This window comes from Stegostoma tigrinum, chromosome 27 (genome assembly GCF_030684315.1).
Source record: "Stegostoma tigrinum isolate sSteTig4 chromosome 27, sSteTig4.hap1, whole genome shotgun sequence".
In the NCBI taxonomy this organism is placed as follows: domain Eukaryota; kingdom Metazoa; phylum Chordata; class Chondrichthyes; order Orectolobiformes; family Stegostomatidae; genus Stegostoma; species Stegostoma tigrinum.
Genome location: NC_081380.1, coordinates 37,438,198 through 37,462,700, shown reverse-complemented (window position 1 = coordinate 37,462,700; position 24,503 = coordinate 37,438,198). Strand labels below are relative to the sequence as shown.

Below are 24,503 nucleotides of genomic sequence, written 5' to 3'. Positions count from 1 at the left end.
GCCTTAACGTATTTGTAAAATCTGTTTGCATTATCCTTAACCCCATCTGCTACAGCTCATATCCCTTCTTTGCCTCTCCGATTTCTCTCTTAAGAATGCACTTGTACTCTTTACATTGATTAAGAAATTCAATGAAACCAAGTTTTCTATATTTAAACTAAGGTACTCTTTTATTCTTAATGAGAACCTTAATATTTTTGGTTATCCATTGTTTCTTAATCTTACCAGCTTTACCCATCATTCTAACAGGAACACAATGCCTCTGAACTCTCAGCATCACTCTCTTGAAAGCCTCCAATTTGTCAGACATCCTTTGCCCTGCAAACAGTCTACTCCAACCAACTTTTGAAAGTTCTTGTCTCATGCCATTATAACTTGGCTTACCCTGATTAAAATCTTTAACTTTTATGGAAGGCTTATCCTTTTCCTTGACCATTCTGAAACCGATAGAATCAATCTGTCTACTGTATTTGCTGCTCACAATGCAGTCTCCATTCCACTGGTGAGACAATGATACACCTTATTAGTATTCAGTATCTCCTTCTGCCAATCTTGGCAAACAAACCAGCCACATGTAACCACACTCCACATTGATATCCATCATAATATTTCTGGGATATTTTTCCAGTTCACAGGGTGTGTCAGCAATGAGCATTGAAAGGCTAGAGTGTGGACTCAGTGCACAGAGACCCAGCTCACCGAGTAGACAAGGTTGCATGCCATAGGGATGCTTGCTTGCTCTCTTTTAACACCCTCCTGCCTGGCTGCACACTGTCTGCCCCACCCTGCCATGCCCTGTCAGACCGGTTAGCTTAGTCACAGAAAGAAGCAGCTTGTCTTGCTGCTAAGCTGCCCTCAGCCTAGGGTGTTTACATCTTGCTGTAGGCAGCTTGCAATGTCAATCTCACACCTTCTTCCTAGGAAGGGTGGAATGTGAAAGGGGGAGGCAGTGTTGGTTATTCACATTCAGGAGATCTCTGGCTTCAAGTGGCAGCGCTGTCTGACCACATCCAGCATGGCCACCTTATACGCCAGGTAGGGAAGGAGGTGTAGGTTCATATAGATGGGCTGTGAGGGCATTTGGGGGAGTGTGCAGTCTGTTGAGTTAAGCGGATGGGCTGTGGTGCAGATGTTTAGGGGCTCGTTGACATGGCCAGGCTGAGACTGGAAGCTGCTCACAGAGAAACACTCACTGCTGCCTTCCATGGTGACACAAATGGAGAAGCGTGTAATGGGGGAGACAATGGCTGTGAGGACGCAGAGGCCATGACTCAGCCCGAGAGGGAGGGATATGTTGCAAACACTGATCACAGGACACAGGCCTATGCATTGTACAGCACATAGGCTGCCTTCTCTATTACTGTGGTATAACATTGACTCTATGTGTTGCACTTCCCTGGCACAGCACTGCTGGACAACCCTGACAGCTCAACCATTGTGCTTAGTGGGAGCCGAACATTGGGGATGCTCAATGAAGAAGGATAGCGAGCTCTCATTGCAGACGCCCATCTGTGGAGCCTCATCGGTGGCCAGAAAGCGCTGCTGATGGTGTGGCTTTTCTCACCCAAGCCTTTCACTCTCTACGTCTTAGAGCAGTCCCCTGTTCTGCAGCTGGTGTGGTGGGAATGAAGCCTGTTGGCCCTGGAGATTTGGAGGGTGTTGCTTGTGAAACTGGGCCAGACGTGCCAATGATCTTCTGTTTTTTATTTGTTTGTGGCATGTGGGTGTTGCTGGCTGGGCCAGCATTTATTGACCGTCTCTGGTTGCCCCTTGAGAAGGTGGTGGGGAGCAGTCTTCTTGAACTGTTGCAGTCCATCTGCTGTGGTTTGACCCACAATGCCACTGGGGAGGGAATTCCTACATGCAAGTTGACCGTCCTCAGCTTGAATTTCTAAGGGGTGGAGGGCAGCAGACGGGGTGGAGATGAAGGGCCTGGTGACAAGTGCTGAGGGGAATGTGTGTGTGGTTCTACCTCCAATTGTGTGCTTCCTGCATTGTCCCATCTTCTTGTGAAGAGGGGTCACCTGCACCAAGGCTAATGTTCCCCATCCCATGTTTCCATGTTTTTGGCTTGGAGGTCCAATGGTTGGGTGATGAAGTCCTGGTGTATGTGCCACTGAGGTTGCTGGATCCAGGTCTCCATGGCAGCCTGATGGTCACAAGGCCCACTGCTCTGCTGCAGCCTCTGGGCATTGAGTTCCACTGCCTCCCACATGTCTGTCTGCCCCTCTCTATGCACATGGGCAAAACCCCCTGATCACCGACACCATAGAGTCCTCACCTGCCAGGGGCTGAGCAGGTATCTGGTCTCTGAAGTCCTCTGAGAGACAACAACCTGGGTCATTTCTTGCTCAAAAGGCCAGTTGCAGAGCTATCGCTGTGAAGTGCTCACCGGATCGTGCTTCCACACTCTCAATGTGGACGGTTATCCCCGAGGTGTCAGTATCTGGGCTAGTGGGAGGTGTAGTTGGCAGGCTTGCTGATACTTCCTCTGTGACCTCTGTATTCCTCTGTACTTCCATCCTCAAAGGCCGAGTGTCAAATTGAGTGGAGCCAGGCATTTTTCCGGGGAGACTGAGGGTTGGCTAGTGGCTCGTGCAAAGCAGAAAAGACAGAAGGCATTGTGGTGTGTGGTTAGGAGTGCTGTGGAGTGATAGATAGAGTGACTGCGGGGTTAATGTGACAGATCTTTTGGAATGAAGAGCGATGCCTATTCATTTGGCAGGACAAGGACTCAGCACTCCTGTGAAGGCCAGGGTTCTGTCCTGACCGGGAGTGAGGACACGGATTTCAGACAGCACTCTGTCTCTTCGGGCTCCTCTGTGCTGTGGTGGGCCGATCTCAATCAAAAAGCCAAAGGGAGCCAATGAGTGAGATGACAGTGGGTGACAATTGCAACTGTCTCGATAAGCACAAGACTAAAAGCTCTGACAAAGTACTTGAGTACTCTGTATTGTCAAAAGATAGAGAAATTCACTCTTTTTGGGATCCTTCTTGTGAACACAATGGATGTGATCATGAGCAGGGAACACTAGACACTAGACTGAAAGAGCTAACAAGGTGTAGAGCTGGATGTACAGAGTAGCCCAGACAGAATCAGAGGAACAGATGTTTTGGGTCTGGACCGTTGCAGGAGAGGACTGTTTGGTGTCAGCTATCAGGGGGTTTTGTCCACATGCACAGAGAGGGGCCAGAAGGGACAGGCAGACATGTGGGAGGCAGTGGAACTCATTGGCCAGAGGCTGCAGCAGAACAATAGGTCTTGTGACCATCAGGCTGCCATGGAGACCTGAAGAAGGGTCCAGATTCAGAACATCAGCTTTTCTGCTCCTCTGATGATGCCTGGCCTGCTGTGTTCATCCAGCTCTACACCTTGTTGCCCCAGATTCTGCAGCATTGGCAGCTCCTACTATCTCAGACTGAGAGAGTTACCTGTCAATCATTGTTTCAACTGGGAATTACTTGGATGGTGAGCACCCCCAGCATTTTCTGCTTTTATTCCAGCATTTGTAGTATTCTTCTTTTTGAAAAGCAATTGAAGTGCATTTGAATAGTAAATAGGATGTAGTGAAGGTATAGGTTGTTTAATAATTTGACCATTTTATTATTAGACATTGGCTGATTATTCAGTCTGTTCATTAACAAGGAGTGCTACTGTTGTGGTGGTTTGCAAGGCATGTTGGCTCCTTAAAGCTACAGAAAGTGAAATTTCTAATTCACTGATTCTGAAACTAGCCTTGTGCAATACAACTATTGAATTCAGTGCTACACAATCTATTGAGAATGTTTGACAATGCACCTTCATTTCCAGTAATTGAACATTACAATGAGGAAGAGGTCTGAAAAGCTCTCTTACAGAAAACTGATAAAGGGTGTATTCTCCAACAACGTCAAGGGCAGCAGAAAGAGCACACTGCGAGGTTCTATTGCAACACTCTATACCATTTCTTATAAATAATAATGACCTGCGCAGATATTGCTCCTATCTTTTTACCTGCCATTTTAATTGTCTTGAAATTCCTCAGGCACTCAGGTTACCATCTCTCGAAATGCGGTGATTTCAGGGAATTTCCCTTCTGTATTGCAAGCTTTGTTCTCTCCTCTTAGAAGGATATTGATGGCCAAGGGCATGGATTCCTGGATCCAGGGAATCTGATCTCCATTTAACAGAAGGGAATTGATTTTCATTTGAGGACTGCTTGATGAATCGAGATGTATTCAAAGGAAACTGTAGATCTAACCAGTGAGGTTCAGGTCACCTGACTGGCCTAGATTGCTAACTAATTGGCTGAGTTTATGGGAAAGATGATGTTAAACTTGAAAGGGTGCAGAAAAGATTTGCAACAATGCTGCCAGAGCTAGAAGGCTTGAGTTATAGGGAGAGGCTGAATAACTTGGGGCATTGGAGGTTGAGGGGCGTCCTTAGAGTTTTATAAAATCACGAGGAGCATGGATAGGGTGAATAGCTATTTTCTTCCCAGGGAAGGGGAGTCTAAACTAGAGGGGGTAGATTCACGGTGAGAAGGGAAAGATTTAAAGGGGCCCAAAAGGCTACCTTTTTCATGCAAAGAGTGGTGCACGTATGGATTGAGCTGCCAGAGGAAGTGGTGGAGGCTGGTACAATTACATCATTTAAAAGGCATCTGGAGAAGTATATGAATAGGAAGGGTTTACAGGGATATGGGCCAAATGCTGGCAAATGGGACTAGATTGATTTAGGATATCTGGTCAGTATGGCCAAGTTAGACTGATGGGTCTGTTTCAGTGTTGACATCTCTGTGACTCTATGGCTATCTTCTCTATTTGTGGTGGGACAGGAGTGGACTTTTGGCTGAATGAGGTATCTAGAGGTGTGTCCAAATTAGTGCTAGTGCATACGCGGCTCATTCCAATGGGGTGTCATCTCACTTATTGCCATCAATGACTCTTTTTACAAGTATGTGAGTGTGTGGATGCAGTATTGGCTTGGACATGGTTTGAATATCATGCTGACACTTCGGGCCAATGCTGATACATGAAGGATGGCCAATGGTGAGGTGCCTCTCTTTGATCAAATATCTTAAGGATGGAATTTGTGAATCACTGGATGAAGTTGTTCCTAAAAGTGAACCTGTACAATCATTCCTCTAGGCTATACATCACCTATATCTCAACAACTGAGCCAAATCTAAGATCAAGATGGGCTGCCTGTGCATGGAGGGATTTCTGTAGTGAAGATACCAGCTCTGCATTTAATAACAATATTCGATTTCCACTTGCATCACACTTTTAACATTGTCAAAAACTCCAAGATTCTTCACAGCAACAGTATAAAGCACGGCCAATGTTTACTGCTCATCTCTAATCACTTTTGAGAAGCTGGCTGTCTGAGCCGCCTTCTTAAATTGTCATAGTCCTTGGTGTTTAGGGGTGCCCACAATTACATCAGAAAGAGAATTCCGGGATTTTGACCCAGCAATAGGATAGTTTGAAGTCAGAATGGTGTGTGCCTTGGTGAGGAGCTGGCAGATGGTGTAGGTAGTATGAAAACCAACAAATGCTGGAGATCGCAGCAGGTCAGGAGGCATCTTTGGATCCTATATTATGTAGATTGCATCTAATGCCATTGTCCTTCTTGATGGTAGAGATAACTGGCTTGGAATGTATTGTGAAGGAGCCTTAGTGAGTGAGTTTGGAAAGGCAGTGCAGAAAGACAGAGAAGCTTTAGGAGTTTTAGAGTTTGTGCATATCTGGGAGTTGCCCATACAGTGGTTGCTGTTGGTGACCATCCAGGGAGTAAGGGAATGAGTAGCAGGTGGAGGCACGTACTAGTCCTTCCTTTTTTTTAATGCCCTTTCCTTGCTCACCCAGATCTCTCTGTACTTCCACTTTCTTGGTGGGGCCTTCTCCTCACATTTGCTTTCTCTGCTTTCAATTCAAACTTTGCCTCTGCTCCCTGCCTCTCTCCACTGAGTACATTCTCTGTGCTCAGCTCTACCTGCGCCCCTGCTCTTCCCACGTCCCTGCTCTCCCTACGTCCCTGCTCTCCCCGTGCCCTTGCTCTCCCCATGCCCGTTCATTCCCCATGTCCCCGCTCTCCCCGTGGTCTCGCTGTCTATGTGCTATGCTTTCTGTTCTGGCTGTCTTCCCCAGTTGATTCTCTGGACTGGATTATCCTCAGGCTACTCCCTCTCAAGGAAGGAGGTTGCTGTGTGCTCCTATGAAGGATAAGCAAATTCATCGATGAAAAGTAAGCAAACATCTCACTGATCGCTATATGTAGAGAAATACTTGTTTTCATTTAAAAAGGAGGATCGAAGTAGAAGAATGCTTTCTTCACGTGCAAGACTTTCAGACAATGAATGCATATTACGTGATAATTTTGGTTTGTAAGAGTCTGGTTACTGATCCTTTTAAAAAAGGGGTCCCTAACCAAAACCAATTGATAACTCCTGGTTGAGAAGGAGCTGGGTTAAGATTTCATCCTCCAGGGTGCAGGTTAGAGATGGCGAAGGAGATGTGGATGGTGGGAGAAGGGAGTGCTGGAGGAACTGATCAGAGATTGCCTCGTCAACAATAAACAATGCAAGACCTATTTTTAGGGTGAAATTACATATGGGAACGCCTGGTTGCGATCACTTTGTTTTCAAGGGAGCAGCTATTTTATACTGTAGTCATTTCAAGCTCCATTATCTGTTGCTACTGTTGACTCATGTGGCTGAAAATATATTTGAAATCCTCATTAATTAGAATATGCACTTTAATGAGTATGGGTCATTCTTTTGTTTAACGTTTTATGAACATGCCTGTCATCCTTGAACTAGGGCTATGCTAATCTTCTCTGTATCATTCCAGTTTTAGTATACATGCTGCTGCAGCGAGCACAAACACTTTGTGTGTCATCAAAAGCCGTCAGAAAGAGGGTTTTGATCAAGAACCATCTCCAGACGACAATCTCTGTATTTGGGTCACGCCTATATGTTTCTACAGTTAATTGAAGGAAGACTGACTCCACTTTCCATTCGGTCCAGTCTTTTACCCTCATTCGAGTGCTCTCAGGTGTAAAGCCCGAATCATAGAACCCCTATAGTGGGAGCAGGCCATTTGGCCCATCAAGTCCACACCGACTCCAAAGTGCATCCATCCAGACCCAATGCCCTACCCTGTCTCTGCAATCCTTGCATTCCCCATGGCTAATCCACCTAAACTGCACATCCCTGGACACAATGAGCAACTTATCATGGCCAATCCATCTAACCTGCACATCTTTGGACTGTGGGAGGAAACCAGAACACCTGGGGAAAACCCACACAAGGCATGGCGAGGATGTACAAACTCCACACAGACAGTCACCCAGGTCCCTGGCGCTGTGAGGCAGCAGTGCTTACCACAGTGCCACCTTAGCTTTTTATCTTTTTATGCTTTGCTTTTTGGAGCTATCATTATAATACTGACTCCTTATCATCTGCAGTTCTCGAACTGCTACAGGGAAGCTGCAGAATACTATTTTATTGAATGATATTGTATGAAGTGATTTTTTAAAAAGCTTTCATTTACCAATCTGCTTTTGGGGTAAACAATCTTTAGGGCTGTTTGACTCTGTTTATGTTGAGATATGCCTTTCTGTGTGACCTGCCCAATCACCTCAATTATTCAATGAGATCATGGCTAATCTGAGAATCCTCAACTCCACTTTCATGCATTTTTCCCATTCCCTTACTGACTACAAATCTGTCCATCTCAGTTTTGAATGTATCGACTCAGTCTAAATAGCGCTTCTGGTTTGAATTTGGAATACACTATCTGATTGAGTGACGGGAACAGATTTTATAACAGCAAAAATCGGACAAACTCCTTGATCCAAGATGATGGTGGAATAGGACACTTCAGCTAGAGCTCATCTGCTCTGTCTGTTCCTTTTTTCTCCCCTCTCTTTCTTTTCTCCTTTCCTTCCCCTCATCTCTGTCTTGGCCTCCTGACCTTGAACCACACGGCCACTGATCTCACACCCTAGGAACTCCCGGCCTCCAATCTTGTGGTCTCTGTACACCCTGGGGCCTGGTGTGCAGGCATCCTGGTTCAGCATGGTGGCCTTTCATGTCAGCCGTGGCCTCAGCATGGACCTCCAGTCTCAAAGTAATTCCAGAGCGATGTCCCGGTCTTGTGAACCCTGAGGTGAAGAGTCTAGAGTCAAGGCCTGGCGTGCAGGGGTGGCCAGGTGTCAGCATGGACTGGGTTGGAAGACTGTTGTTCTGAACTTCTTTTCCTCCATTTTATAAGTTATTTTTAAAATCTGCAATGCTGGACTTTTACTTCTCAATTTTTCTGAGAACTGTAACTGAAGAAGCTGTACCTAGCGGCCTTCTACCTAAAACGGTGCTGTAAGCAGAGACTTATCAAACTTTTATTGTACTCATTTGAATAATGGGACAATAAATTTAATTCTAATTATAATTCTACTTGAAGGAGATAAATTCAAGGAATATAGCGAAAGATTAAGAGTGGCATCATTGGGTGGCATGATGGCTCAGTGGTTAGCACAGCCGCCTCACAGTGCCGGGGACCCAGGTTCGATTCCACCCTCGGGTGACTGTCCGTGTGGAGTTTGTGTGTCTGTGTGGGTTTCCTCCAGGTGCTCCGGTTTCCTCCCACCGTCCAAAGATGTGCAGGTTAGGTGGATTGGCCATGCTAAATCACCCCATAGTGTCCAGGGATGTGTGGGTTATGCAGGTTAGACATGGGAAATGCAAGGGTTGGGGAATGGTTCTGGGTGGGATGCTTTCAAACGGGCCGTATGGACTTGTTGAGCTGAATGGCCTATTTCCATGCTACAGGGATTCCACAAGTGGAATTAACTGAATTGCTGACTCAAAAGGGCTGGCAAAACTCATTGAGTGAATAGCAAACAGGAAAAGCAACGAAACTAGAGGGTGCTCCCTCAACATTAAGGAGGTACCCAGACAGAGGCTATGCAGCTGCCAGGTGGGACTCTCTGCTCTAACATGAGGAAAGCAATGAGATTGGTAGCAACAAATCAGTCAGCAGGTGAGTCACCGTGACAATCTTGTGGAGCAGCAACACACACCCACAATCATCCACACCTTTGTTCATCTCCTTCATGGTCATGAATTCTTAATGCCTCCACCTTTCCTGCAGGTGACCGTGTGCAGAGGAAGGGGCAGGTTGACAGGGGCAATGACACCATATGATGATTTGAGTAGCAGTGGTGATGAGGACGATCATAATGTGTGAGAGTGGTATCTGAAACAAAATCCAGCACCATGTTCCTCCATCCTCAGAACCCCCTGCTCCCATTCCCTTCCTGCCTTCAATCCATCCCCCCAGCCCCATGTCACTTGCTGTGCCACGTCAACTATTTTCACCCGGTAAAATTAACACGAGTAAAAGATCAGTTTCACAGATTAGATTCCCTACAGTGTGGAAACAGGCCCTTCGGCCCAACAAGTCCATACTGCCCCTTGAAGCATCCCACCCAAATCCATCCCCCTATAACCCATACACCCCTGAACACTACGGGCAATTTAGCATGGCCAATCCCCCTAGCCTGCACATCTTTGGACTGTGGGAGGAAACCGGAAGAAACCCACGCAGACACGGGGAGAATGTGCAAACTCCACACAGACAGTCACCCGAGGCTGGTATTGAACCCGGGTCCCTGTGAAGCTGCAGTGCTAACCACTTAGCCACTGTGCTGCCCTACAGAGATTAAGGGAACCAGAGGAATGGAGAGAGTATGAGATCACCACAATCTGCACCTGCCTTCAGCTGAGCAGCATTTCACATGCCAGCTCCAGACTCTCCAGGGATGTGCCAAAGCCATCAGCAGCTGCTCGAGAGCCTCCAGCCCTCATCTCTGAAAAAAATTGAGTAAGTTCCTTTTTATGTTTTGGTCACAAATGGAGTGCCTGTTGGCTTCATTTGTATTTAGCACCGATGCCCCACCCTCAGAAGGAACTGCTCCACAGAATCACAGTTTCTGTTTCCACACTGTAGGGAATCTAATCTAATCTAATCTAATCTTAGACACGCAGAGCTAGCATTGACAGCCACCATGAGATCCGCCAAGCCACCTGATCAAATGTCACAAACATCCAGCAGCAAAGGCAACTTGGAGGCTGTTATGACTTGGGACCACGCGCACACCGTAGATACCTGACCACCTCCTCAAGATTAACCGCAGAAATTCACAAAGGCTCCTCAGGCAGTACCCTCCAAACGCATGACTGCTTCTATCTAGAAGGTTGAGGGCAGCAGATATGTGGAACGCCAATCCTTGCAACTTCTCTTCTAAACCACTCACCTTCCTGACTTGGGCATACATTGCTGTTTCTTTGCTGTCACTGGGTCAAAATCCTGGAGATCTCTCCCTGATGGCATTGTGGGTCAACCCAGAGCACATGGACTATGAAGGTTCAAAAAGGCAGCTCACCACCGCCTTCTCAAGGGGCAACTAGGGATGGGTAATAAATGCTGCCCCAGCCAGTGATGACCCTCATCCCACATATGCATTAAAAAAAGCCCACACAAACATAAGGTAGGGGATGATGACAGGCGACCTGGGGGTAAAGGTGCAGCAACTCCATTCAGGAACAGACCGTCCTGAGAAGGGAGTCACAGAATTCTGGAGTGGTTACAGTATGGAAGGAGGCCGTTCAGCCCATTGTGCGTGCACTGGCTCTTCAAATGGCCATCAGTGTTCAATGAGACCTCGTGTATCACTGAGAAGGCAATGGTATTGTTGCTGGACTGGCAATCCATAGACCTGGGTAATGTTCTGGTGACCTGGGTTAGAATCCTGGCAAGGCAGATGGTGGAATTTAAATTCAATGGCATATCTGAAATTAAAGAATCTAATGATGACCATGAATAAAGTTGATAGCCAGAGACTATTTCCCAAGGCAGAAATTGCTAGCACGAGGGGTCATAGTTTTAAGCTGGTTGGAGGAAAGTATGGAGGGGATGTCAGAGGCGGGCTCTTTACACAGAGAGTTGTGAGAGCATGGAATGCGTTGCCAGCAGCAGTTGTGGAAGCAAGGTCATTGGGGTCATTTAAGAGACTGCTGGACATGCATATGGTCACAGAAATTTGAGGGTGCAAACATGAGGATCAATGGTCGGCACAACATTGTGGGCTGAAGGGCCTGTTCTGTGCTGTACTGTTCTATGTTCTATGTTCTATGAATCCATTGGAGATTGTTGGGAAAAACCAGCCTGGTTCACTGATGCCCCTTTAGGGGGAAAAACTGCCACCCTTACCTGGTCTGGCCTACATGTGACTCCAGGTATGAACTGCTCTCTGGGCAATTAGGGATGGGCGATAAATGCTGCCCAGCCTGTGACACCCTCATCCCATGAATGAAAGAAAAAAGCAGGCCATCATTTGTGGCGCTGACTCTAAGTAGTCCTGGGGCATCGAAGCAAATTACTCAATTAATCACCTATGGGGAAGTACAGTGTGAGGAAAGAGCAAGTCAGTTTGTGTTCTGTTTGCCGACTGTCTTCAAGAAAAATGTACACTTGCATCATATTTTTCCTAATCCTGGAATTTAGTCATTTCGAGAAGGGTGTGCTCATTTCGTTCTGACTTCTTCAATCAGATGATGTATTTGCGGTAAGGCAGAGCCAATCATCTGAATTGGTTTAACATTCTAAAATTAGCTGAAGGATTTGTCATGGGATTGAAGGATAAGTCGAGAAGGAACTGTTGCAAAGATGGCTTGTTTTACTAAAAATGATCATAGGAAGAGCAATGGCTGAGTGAAATTACTGCTGGATTATTATGAATAAACTCAGATCATGTCCTGGGCGCCCAAGTTCAAATCCTGACCTAGAACGTGGTGAAATTTAATTTCAGTTTTAATGATCTGCAGCTAAGCGCCTAACGATGAATAGAATAGAATAGGAATTTATTCTGTGACAATGGGAACTGCAGATGCTGTAGAATCCAAGATAACAAAGTGTGGAGCTGGATGAACACAGCAGGCCAAGCAGCATCTTAGAAGCACAAAAGCTGACGTTTCGGGCCTAGACCCTTCATCAGAGAGGGAGATGGGGAGAGGGAACTGGAATAAACAGGGAGAGAGGGGGAGGCGGATCGAAGATGGAGTGAAAAGAAGATAGGTAGAGAGGAGAGTATAGGTGAGGAGGTAGGGAGGGGATAGGTCAGCCCAGGGAAGACGGACAGGTCAAGGAGGCGGGATGAGGTGGTAGGTGGGAAATGGAGATGCGGCTTGAAGTGGGAGGATGGGATGGGTGAGAGGAAGAACAGGTTAGGGAAGCGGAGACAGGCTGGGCTGGTTTTGGGATGCAGTGGGGGAAGGGGAGATTTTGAAGCTTGTGAAGTCCACATTGATACCATTGGGCTGCAGGGTTCCCAAGCAGAATATGAGTTGCTGTTCTTGCAACCTTCGGGTGGCATCATTGTGGCACTGCAGGAGGCCCAGGATGGACATGTCGTCTGAGGAAGGGAGGGGGAGTTAAAATGGTTCGCGACTGGGAGGTGCAGTTGTTTATTGCGAACCGAGCGGAGGTGTTCTGCAAAGTGGTCCCCAAGCCTTCGCTTGGTTTCGCCGATGTAGAGGAAATTATTCTCACTGGTTAACCATGAAACCATTGCTGATTGTTTTGATAAATACGTCAAGTTCACTGATGTTCTTCAGGGAAGGAAAGTGATGGCCTGGCCTATAAGTGATGCCAACCCCACACAGCAACATATTGGTTTTTCTGTGCCCTCTTGGCAAATAGGAATGGGTAATAAATGCCAGGTGTGGCCAATGATGCCCTCAAACCTATGAATTTTAAAAAATTCTGTCAATATTGTATATGATCATCATTTACAGGCAGATCACAGTGTTCCAGCTGGCATCTTTACCTTTCATTTTATAGAATCCCTACAGTGTGGAAGCAGACCATTCAGCCCATCGAGTTCACACTGGCCCTCCAAAGAGCATCCCACCCATACCCTAACTCTGTAATCCTGCATTTCCCGTGGCCAATCCACCATGAGGTGAGGAAAATGGGCAAGAGTTCCATCTTTTAACAGAGAATTGAAGAATGCAGCTGGGGGTATGCCAAATTGTGCAAATGAGACTGTCTCGGTCTTTCTGGGTGCACCACAAAGTCTGATGTGTTTTAGATTCATTTGGGGTGTGAGCACAAATATCTTAAAGGTCTTATAATCCCACATGCAGTCCAAGGCAAGTGCAGTGCTTTTTGGGAGAAGAGCCCTTCCAGCATCTGTTCCCAAAGCTCTTTGTCACTTCACTAGTCAATCGGCCAAGTTCCCATTCTCTTCAAGTTTACAAATTCGTTGTTTTACTCAGCTGTTGCTAGCAACTAGTGCATCAGGCTTTTTCTGTTCCTTATACCAGCCGAGGTATGATCTCTGGGCTTCTGTTAATCAGTGTATACTAACAACATGTACACAGTGGTAGGGCTACAGAACATAATCTGAGCTCCAAACTTCTAGCAGAGTCCCACCACATGAGTACTGAAGTCAAAGTTAGATCAGAGCTTACTTCAGAGGCTTATCTTCATATTCATTAAATTCTAGCTCTGCAATAACCTGTAAGAATCTGCCTCTACCACAATTGTGAATGTAATCTCTATCATTGCAGTTTGCCAATGCTATTGATCAACAATGACAAAAATATAGAGTAACAAATGCTGAGATAGATTCTTGATCTATCAGAATCACAGGTTATGGGCAAAGGGCAGGAAAGCGGCTGTGAGGAATATTGAATTAGCCATGATCTTATTATATGGTGGAACAGGGTCAAGAAGCCAAATAGCCTACAACTGTCCCTATTTCTGATGGGGGTAACTCTGCAGAGATTCGATGAGCTAGTGATCATGGGCCTCAAACAACTCCCACATCTTTATTAGGAATTTTTAATCAACTTGTCCAGCAATGTTATGGCACACCTCTGGAGTAATTTGGGATTTGAAACCAGGCCCCCTAGCTCAGAGGTAGAGACATTACAATTGTGCCCCAATAGGCCCTAGACAACTTTTTAAAGTACTTTTCCAATTTACTGGCCAGTCAAATCAGGTTTTTAGAAACTGATTCAGTGTCATAGAAAAACTAGGATTAAATGGTACATCAGGGTCTTCCACTCGTTTTATAACTTAGGTTGACATGGCTCCTTTAAAACAGAAAAAAATGTCATGATATGACTTTTCAATAGGTGTGTGACAACAGAGTCGACATGCTTACTATATTTTGTTTGGTGTGCAGTTTGTTACGATAAGTTTTTCAAAGTTTTTATATATTTATTGATGGAATGTGGGCATTGCTGAGAAGGCCATCATTTATTTAGGATCTATAATTTCCACTGAATTGTGTAACTTTCAAGACCATTGCAAAGGGATGCCAGGAGAGCACCACACTGCTGTAGGTCTGGAATAATATATAGACCAGGCAAGGTAAGGAAGGCAGATTTCTGTCCCCAAAGGTCTTTGGTTAGCCGCATGTGTTTTTACAACAATCAATAGTTTCATGGTCACCATGACTGAGATTACCTATAAATTCCAGAACTATTAATTGAATTTAAATTCCTGCAGCTGCCATGGTGGCATTGAACCAGTGAACTCAGATCCTAAGTGGAGGCCTCTGAATTACTATTCCAATGATCATTTTGCTGTCCTTCAGATCTCTGTAGTAACGTATTTTCCATTTTATTCCCGCATGCAGCACTTAAAACCTATCTGTGGTGATGTAAGACATTAAATTGATTCTCCACATGCAAACGTGTCAAACACAATCTTCTGTACATTATCATCCCTCCAACCCACACCCAGGCAGATATTTTCTAATCAATCTTTTACGGCACAGCTCTAGAGCAGGTGGGATTTGAACTTAGCCTGCCTGACCCAGCAGCAAGGGACACTGGCAAGGGCATAAGATCCCTTCTGTTCTAAGCTATGATTTCAACAATTGCTCTCCACTGCCAAGTGGCTTCTCTTTAAATCTGAACCTCGACAGCATGTGGTGGTAGACAATTCCTTTGTCATGGGCTTTCAGCTAAACCTGGTTCCAAGTGCTTAACATTTGCACTTATGTGATGGGCTTTGGATGGTAATTAAGTCTGTTTGATTGGCTTCATTATCCCTGCGTCGAAAGGGGACAGTAGCCATCATCTATGGGTGCTGCTGGTGCAGCGATGGTGAAGCCAGGAGGCCTGGGTTCAAGCTCCACCTGCTCCACAAGAGTGTGACAACATCTCTTAACATAATGATTAGAAAATATCTGCGCTGTAGAGACTGATGTTGTGCTTGGCTGGGAATTGAACATTAAATTATTATGTGACACCTTATCTGAAATTAGCACCATTTTAAAAAGTGTAAAAGCCATAGAGGGAGAAGAAAACTGTGTAAAATGATAATGGCTCAGTCAATGATAAATGATATAAAGATAGAAATTACACTCCAATATGCTTTCAATTTGTGATTCTTAATAAATGATGGGATTGATTTTACATTGGTGACTCATATAAATCAACAATGCAGATAGGAAACCAATACAACAATCTGAACTTGATTGTGATAAATGTTTTGCTGCAGTGAAATTATACCTTGTCAATGATTTTTCCAGGAAGGCTTTTCTTTCATTTTTTTCTCATTGTAGCAAGCCAATCCTTATCATATCGGTATACAATTTTATCTTCTATATAGTATTGCAGTAGCAAGTTGTTCTGGCAGGCGTTTCATCTTTTTAAATGCACTTTGAACCATATGCCTATCATGGATTAAGTTCAGGCATAAAGTGACAGTGCGCTAATACGAGATAAACTGTTGTGAATTACTGTTGTTTACTGTGGGTTATAAATGCTAGCACGAGTAATTTAGGATAACAAGGGGTGGAGCTGGATGAACACAGCAGGCTGGGCAGCATTAGAGGCGCAGGAAAGCTGACATTTCAGGTCTGGACCCTTCTTCAGAAATGGGGGAGGGGAAGGGGACTCTGAAATAAATAGAGAGTGGGGGGAGGTGATGATAGAAGGTGGATAGAGGAGCAGATAGGTGGAGAGAAGACAGACAGGTCAAGGAAGCAGGAATGAAGCCAGTACAGGTGAGTGTACGTAGGGAGTTGGGACGGGGGTTTGTCAGTGAGGGGTGTGGGGTGGGTAGGTTGGGAGAGAGGACGGACAGGTCAAGGAGGTGCGGATGAACCTAGTTGGTAGGAAGTGGGGGTGGGGGGTGGTCAGTGATGTGGGAGGAGCGGATAGGTGGGAGCAAAGGTGGACGGGCCAAGGAGGCGGAGACAAGCTGGGCTGGTCTTGGGGTGAGGTTGGGGGATGGGGAGATTTTGAAATGTGTGAAATCCATGTTGATACCATTGGGCTGCAGGGTTCCCAGACGGTATATGAGGTGCTGTTCCTGCAGCCTTCGGGTGGCATTGCTGATGCACTGGAGGAGGCCCAGGATGGACATGTCGTCCAAGGTGTGGGAGGGGGAGTTGAAGCGGTTCGTGGCTGGGAGATGTTGTCGTTGTCATGAATCTAGCATAGGTGTTCCACAAAGCAGTCTCCAAGCCTCCTCTTGGATTCCCTGATGTAGAGCAGGCCACATCAGGAACAGCGGATACAATATACCGCACTAGCAGATGTGCAGGTGAACATTAGTTTAATGTGGAAAGTTTTCTTGGGACCTGGGATGGGGGTGAGGGGGGTAGTGTAGGGGCAGGTGTAGCACTTCTTGTGGTTGCAGGGAAAAGTGCTAGGGGGGGTGGGGCTAGTGGAAGTGTGGAGCAGACAAGGGAGTCGCGGAGAGAGTGGACCCTCCGGAAAGCAGATAAAGGTAGGGAGAGAAATAAATATTTGGTCCTCACGTATCACCCCATCAACCTCCGGATTCAACGCATTATTCTCCACTACTTCCACAATCTGACCCTACTACCAAGGATATATTTCCCTCCCCACCCTTATCCGCCTTCCGGAGGGAATGCTCTCTCCACAACTCCCTCATCTACTCCACACTCCCCAACAGCCCCACCACCCCTGACACTTTTCCCTGTAACTCCAGGAAGTGCTACAATTGCCCCTACACGTTACCCTTCATCTCCATCCCAGGCCTCAAAAAAAACCTTCTACATTAAACAGACGTTCACCTGCACATCTGCTAATGTGGTATATTGTATCCGCTGTCCCCGATGTGGCCTCCTCTACATCAGGGAAACCAAGTGGAGGCTTGGAGGCAGCTTTGTGGAACACCTATGCTCAATACATGGCAAATGACAACACTGTTTTAACTCCCCCCTCCCAATCCTTGGATGAATGTCCATCCTGGACCTCTTCCAGTGCCACAACGATGCCACCCAAAGGCTGGAGGAACAGCACCTCATATTCCACTTGGGAACCCTGCAGCCCAATGGTCTCACAAGCTACAAAATCTCCCCACACCCGACCTCATCCCAAGACCTGCTCCTGTCCTCCCCGCCCCCTTGACCTGTCCATCTCTTCTCTCACCTATCCACTTCTCCCTCCTCACTGACCAACCCCCAGCCCCACCTACGACCTACTAGCCTCATCCCCGCCTCCTCGACTTGTCTGACTTCTCTCCACCTATCTGCTCCACTATCCACCTTCCATCATTACCTCCCCCCCTATTTATTTCAGAGTCCCCTTCACCTCCCCCATTTCTAAAGGAGGGTCCAGGCCTGAAATGTCAGCCTTCCTGCTCCTCTGATGCTGCTTGGCTTGATGTGTTCATCTGGCTCTACACTTCCGCCATCTACAATCCGACCCCACCACCCAAGACATTTTTCCATCCCCACCCCTGTCTGCTTTCTGGAGAGGCCACTCTCTCCGTGACTCCCTTGTTTGCTACACACTGCCCTCCAACCCCACCACACCCGGCACCTTCCCCTGCAACCGCAGGAAATGCTACACTTGCCCCCACACCTCCTCCCTCACCTCTATCCCAGGCCCCAAGATGACTTTCCACATCAAGCAGAGGTTCACCTGCGCATCTGCCAATGTGGTATTACTGCATCCACTGTACCCGGTGTGGCCTCCTCTACATTGGGGAAACCAAGCGGAGGCTTGGGGACCGCTTTGCAGAACACCTCCGCTCGGTTCACTATAAACAACTGCACCTCCCAGTCGCAAACCATTGCCACTCCCCCTCCCATTCTTTCGATGACATGTCCATCATGGGCCTCCTGCTGTGCCACAATGATGCGACCCAAAGGTTGCAGGAACAGCAACTCATATTCCGCTTGGGAACCCTGCAGCCTAACGGTATCAATGTGGACTTCACCAGCTTCAAAATCTCCCCTTCCCCCACCGCATCCCTCAACCAGCCCAGTTCGTCCCCTCCCCCCACTGCACCACACAACCAGCCCAGCTCTTCCCCTCCACCCACTGCATCCCAAAACCAGTCCAAACTGTCTCTGCCTCCCTAACCTGTTCTTCCTCTCACCTATCCCTTCCTCCCACCCCAAGCCGCACCTCCATCTCCTACCTACTAACCTCATCCCACCTCCTTGACCTGTCCGTCTTCCCTGGACTGATCTATCCCCTCCCTACCTCCCCACCTCCCCACCTATACTCTCCTCTCCACCTATCTTCTTTTCTCTCCATCTTCGGTCTGCCTCCCCCTCTCTCCCTATTTATTCCAGAACCGTCACCCCATCCCCCTCTCTGATTCAGGGTCTAGGCCCGAAACGTCAGCTTTTGTGCTCCTGAGATGCTGCTGGGCCTGCAGTGTTCATCCAGCCTCACATTTCATTATCTTGGATTCTCCAGCATCTGCAGTTCCCATTATCACTGATACAATGTCAAGGTTTGAGCCTCATGCAGTAATGTTCTTTGGAGCTCTCCTGCTGAATTACTCTGGGGTTGAATTCTTATACAATTTTCTCTCTTTCAAATTTGCAGTTAGACAGTACAGATAATTCTTTAGATTCTTTCATCCCTAACACTTATTAACTTTCTGAAAAATCCAAGTCTGTAGCTTGCCTGCTTATCAGAACTGGGTTTGTTGTTCCTTGTTACTTCCGATCTTAACCGTCTGATTGAAACAGCCTGCCCTACAATTTACCCCTTTACCTCAGGACATTCCTTCTGCAGGCAGTCTGAATTGTCCATTTATCACGAGGTAGCAGATTATCAAACATTATCATTTCCTGTCTCCCAGGAAGCAGCTTGTTTATGTTGCTTTGACTCCTTCTTCCTTCATGACGAGCATGTTGCTTTTAGTTCCTTTGTAATAGCCTATCCTTGTCCCTTTCATTTCAGGAAACAGTTTAATTCTTGAAAGAGTTATTGCTGATTCTTTCAATCCACAAAGTCATTAAAGTCCTGATGTTTACAGTATTGCAATAGAAGACCTTAGTCTTGAACCTTGCCACAACTGACATAATTTCCTCTTTCTTTCCTTGAAATTGATCAAGGATTCATTGCTTGCCGGGAAATGGAGGAAAACTGCTGAAGTGATGTTGTGGGACCCATTTGTGGACAAGGTCATGACCAGGGCCCAAAAAAATCTACAAACTTGAAATAACTCTGTGACAGTTTCTGAATGAACCAAGTGGCATCTCCCTGGTCACACATCTTAAAGGATGCCTTATGATATGTTAGGATGTGCTCCTACTTCTGCTACAGTCACATGTTGTGGGGTTCTTTCTCATATTATTTGAAAGAGCTTGTCAAAAACTGTGTACAGATTGAACCTGAACATGGTAAATCATGAAATATACCTAACATTGCTGTGGAGCTATTAATTAACACAATAAATATGATCATTATTACATTTTTACTAATAATCTTGAAGCGCTTTGTATGATTAAATCGAAACATATGAAAATCTACTTACCAAAGGTTTGAATTATCCCGCACACCCTGATTTTACACATCATGAAAGAAAGAAAATCAAACATTTCCTACTGATTTGATCTAATTTGATTTGATTTCACTTATTATTGTCACATGTACCTAGGGAGAGTGAAAAATTTTGTTTTGTGTGCAGTACAGGCACGTCGTGCAAAACATTTGTGCAATAAGGGTGATAGAACAGAGTGAAGAATACAATGTTACAGCTGCAGAGAAGGTGCGCAGAGAATGAGATCAACATTAAATTTCAAATTTGAAAGGTCCATTCAGAAGTCTAATAACAACAAGGAAGAAGCTGTTCTTGAATCTGCTTGTAAGTATATACAAACATTTACGTCTTCTGTCTGGGGAAGAGGGTGGAAGAGTATATAATCTAGGTGGGATGGTTCTTTGATGATGTTGGTTGCTTTCCCGAGACAGCAGCAAGTATAGAAGGAGTCAATGGATGGAAGGCTGGCTCGTGCGATAGGCTTGGGCTGTGATCACGACTCTCTGCAGTTTGGTGCGGTCTTGGGAAGAGCAGTTGTTGTACCATGCCATGATGCGACCACATAGGATGCTTTCTATGGTGTATCTACAAAAGTTAGTAAGAGTTTTTGTGAGCATGCTAAACGTCCTTAACCTCCTGAGGAAGCAAAGACATTGTTATGCTTTCCTGAGAATTGCATCAACACGAGTGGATTAGGACATATTGTTGGTGATCATCACTCCCAGGAACTTGACACTTCCAACTATCTCCACCTCAGCACCATTGATGCAGACAGGAGTGTTCCCTCCACTCTGCTCCCTGAGGCTAAGGACCAGCTTCTTCGTTTTGCTGATATTGATGGAGAGTTTAAGATAACAAAGTGTGAAGCTGGATGAACACAGCAGGCCAAGCAGCATCTCAGGAGCACAAAAGCTGATGTTTCGGGCCTAGACCCTTCATCAGAGAGTTTGTTGTCTTTACACTATGTCACTAAGTACTCAATCTCTTTCCTATACTCTGTCTCATCGTTGTTTGAGATCTGTCCTACAATAATGGTGCCGTCAGCAAACTTGTAAATCGAGTTGGGGCAGAATTTGGCCACATGATCGTGAGCGTATATGGACTATAGTAGTGGGCTGAGTACACAGCCTCGAGGGACACTGGTGCCGAGGATTATCATGGAGCAAGTGTTGTCGCCTCTTCTTCCTGATTGCGGTCTATGGGTCAGGACGTCGAGGAGCCAAGACCTAGGTCTCAGAGTTTAGAGATGAGTTTATTTGGAATTATGGTGTCAAAGCTAGAACTGCAGTCAATAAGCAGTAGCCTGATGTAGGTATCTTTGTTATCCAGAGGTTCCAGGGATGAGTGTAGGGCCAGAGAGATGGCATCTGCTGTGAACCTAATGCAACTGTAGGCGAATTGCAAAGGATCAGTTTGGTAGGCTGGAGCTGATATGAGCCATGACTAAACTATCACATCATAGTTATGGAGGTCAGAGCCACTGCGCAGTAGTCATTGAGGCACGCTGCATGATTTTTCTTGAACCAGGTGGGGACATCAGATTGTAGTCAGGAGAGTTAAAGATGTCAGCGAATACTGCTGCCAGCTCATCCGCACAGGATCTGAGTGCACAAGAGTACTGATTTCCTCTTACCTGTGGGAACCGCCAAATGTGTTTAAAAGCACTTAGAGTCATCAAGAAAAACATCTGCAAGCAAGGCACCTCTAGAATCACAGCAATTAAATGCAGTTGGGCGATTAAATGCAATTCATTCCTCAAACACAATGCAAGATGCAATGCTTATTGAATGGCATGTATTAGACATAATGTTACAATGCAAGAAAAATTCTTTATCAAAGTATTTTTCTTGAAAGCCCTTTGCTTGTCAATTTAGATAACATTCATGAAATAGTGACTAATAGCAGCAATAATACCCATTACTTACAGGAAAAGCAAATTCTACAAAGCTGTCCTCTGACAAGGATAAGTGAATGACAGGGGAATACGTCTATTTCTTTGGTGTTATGAATTTAAGATTTTTTCAAGAAGTTTATGTTTTAAACTGTTTGTTAAATCAAGGTAAAATGGAGTCACATAGCAGTCTGATGGTGGCTCTACTTTTGGGCTGGAAGGCTTGGTTCCCAACTGTCCTGGTGGTGTGTTGTGACATGTCTGAAGAAATTTTTCTTATTCAGTAACAGGATGAGGGTATCACTGGCCAGGCAGCATTTATTGCCCATCCCTAATTGCCCAGAGGGCAGTTCAGCATCAACCACATTGCTGTGGGTCTGGAGTTACATGTAGGCCAGACCAGGTTGGGATGGCAGTTTCCTTCCCTAAAGGGGATTAGTGAACCAGGTGCACTTTTCCTGACGATTGACAATGGATTCATAGTCGTCGTTGGATTCTTAATTCCAGATATTTGTTGAATTCGAATTCCACCATCTGCCATGGCAGGATTCAAACCCTTGTCCCCCGAAATGTTATCTGGGTCTCTGGGTTAACAGTCCAATGACAATACCACTAGGCCAATGCATTCTCTAGGTTGATTAAAATTGTTTTCATTAAAATGGAGTTATTGAGAGGGACATGTGACCTTTCACTAGTTGCACCTGGTGATAAACTCAAGCAATTTCGTTGCCACTGAAACAGGGCCTTGGTAAAACCCTATTGAAAGCAAGGTGCCAATTGATGACACCAGGAGGCCTACGAGGGACAATAATTGTTGCAGACAATGGAGAACAGAGGGTTTTTGTGGCACTGTGGTAATGTTCCTACCTTCAAGCTAGAAGACTTAGATTCAAGTTCTGCCTGCTCCTGAGATGCTTAATAATATCCCTGAATGGGGTGAATTAGAAAATATCAACAATGGAACAATGATGTTGTTTTCGGCGAACTGCCGGGTAAAATGTTGTTGGGAATTCATTCCCTGATTGTAAAAGTGGGATATATGGAAATTGATGCATGCTTGGTGATTTGTCCTGACATGGCCGGAAAAAGAATTGTCAGGATGGACTTTTTGCTGGAAATCAGATTAGGGATTCTCAGAAGATTGAGGGAAATTTTGATGGGCACTGATGTTATAATTGAATGAAACAGGGAGAAGTGAGTCTCTTGGAGCCTGGGAGTACCTTTTGGCCTGTTTATTCTAAAAATTACAAATCTGTGGAGAGTATGAAAAGGCATGTTTGACCATTTTAGCAAGTTGAGGGTGGGGGATGAGTAATTTGTCCAGAACTCAATGCATTAGTTGTCTATTAGGTAATGTGCAGGCAACATCGTTTCTCTTTTATTTGTTGCAGTAGAAGTATTAAAATAAGTAATCTTGTTGTGTGATCTTTTGAATTGGTCACTGAGAATTCAAATCTTGTTTTTTTTTAAAGCAATCAGTCTCTTTAAGGATCTAAAACACACTTTGTGCAATCTGTTGCCTGAAAACGGAAATATTAGCCAAGAGTACAATTGCCACTTCAACTTCCTGGTTTTGTGTTTATACTTTTTGGTGTTGATGTCACTGATCTGTGGTCATGGCCCATGATCTTCAACAGCTGCATCTCATGAAGTTTTCTTAACAGTTGTTTGTTGCATATCAGGTTCAATTCAGAAAGGAATTTAAGAGTCAACCACATTGGTACGTGACTTGCATCACTAACTGGTCATGTCGGACAGACAGTAAGTTTCTTTCATGAAAGAACATCAGTGGGTATTTTGTTTTTACATTTTATTCCCTGATTTTTTTTGTAAACTGTATTCAAATTCTTAAGCTTCTGTGGTGGAATTTGAGTTCATATTCTGTGAAGTATTAGCTCTGGCCTCTGAATTAATGTGGCAAGGTTCAGTGACATAGAATCGTACAGTACAGAAGAGGCCCTTCAGACCATCCAGTCTGTACTGCCAGAAGCTACACTACTATATATACAAGTTCTACTTTCCAGCACTAGGCCCATAACCTTGAATGTTTTGACACTTTAAGTGCTCATCTATTTTTAACAGTAATGAGGTTACCTGCCTCAATCACCCTCCCAGGCAGGGCAGTGCAGATTCCTAACACCCTCAGAACGATAAACAGCTTTCCTCAAATGACCTCTAAACCTCCTGGCTTTCACTTTCCTCTTGTTCTTGACCCTGCAACTGCAGGGAACAGCTGTTTTCCATCCACTCTGTCCATGCCCCTCATAGTCTTGCACACCTCAATTAGATAACAAAGTGTGGGGCTGGATGAACATGGCAGGCCAAGCAGCATCTTAGGAGCACAAAAGCTGACGTTTCGGGCCTAGGCTCTTCAGCTGGAAAAGAGGGATGGGGAGAGGATTCTGAAATAAATAGGGAAAGAGGGGGAGGCAGACTGAAGATAGATAGAGGAAAAGATAGGTGGAGAAGAGAGTATGGGTGGGGAGGTAGGGAGGGGATAGGTCAGGTCAAGGAGGCAGGATGAAGTTAGTGGGTAGGAAATGGAGCTGCGGCCTGAGGTGGGAGGAGGGGATAGGCGAGAGGAAGAACAGGTTAGGCAGGCAGGGACGAGCTGGACTGGTTTTGGGGTGCAGTGGGGGGAGGGGATATTTTGAAACTGGTGAAATCCACATTGATACCATTAGGCTGCAGGGTTCCCAAGCGGAATATGAGGTGCTGTTCCTGCAACCTTTGGGTGGCATCGTTGTGGCACTGCAGGAGGCCCAGGATGGACATGTCGTCTAAGGAATGG

General features: G+C 45.6%; 1 protein-coding gene and 1 non-coding gene across 2 annotated transcripts in view; both read right to left on the bottom strand.

Annotated features, from left to right (window-relative positions):
* The window catches only part of lyrm9 (LYR motif containing 9), a 147,512-nt gene that overhangs the window by 23,252 nt on the left and 99,757 nt on the right, over positions 1–24,503 (bottom strand). The window lies entirely within an intron of this gene.
* On the bottom strand, positions 6,758–6,864 carry LOC125464798 (U6 spliceosomal RNA). Its single transcript, XR_007250088.1, has one exon. It is a non-coding gene; the product is annotated as a U6 spliceosomal RNA (small nuclear RNA).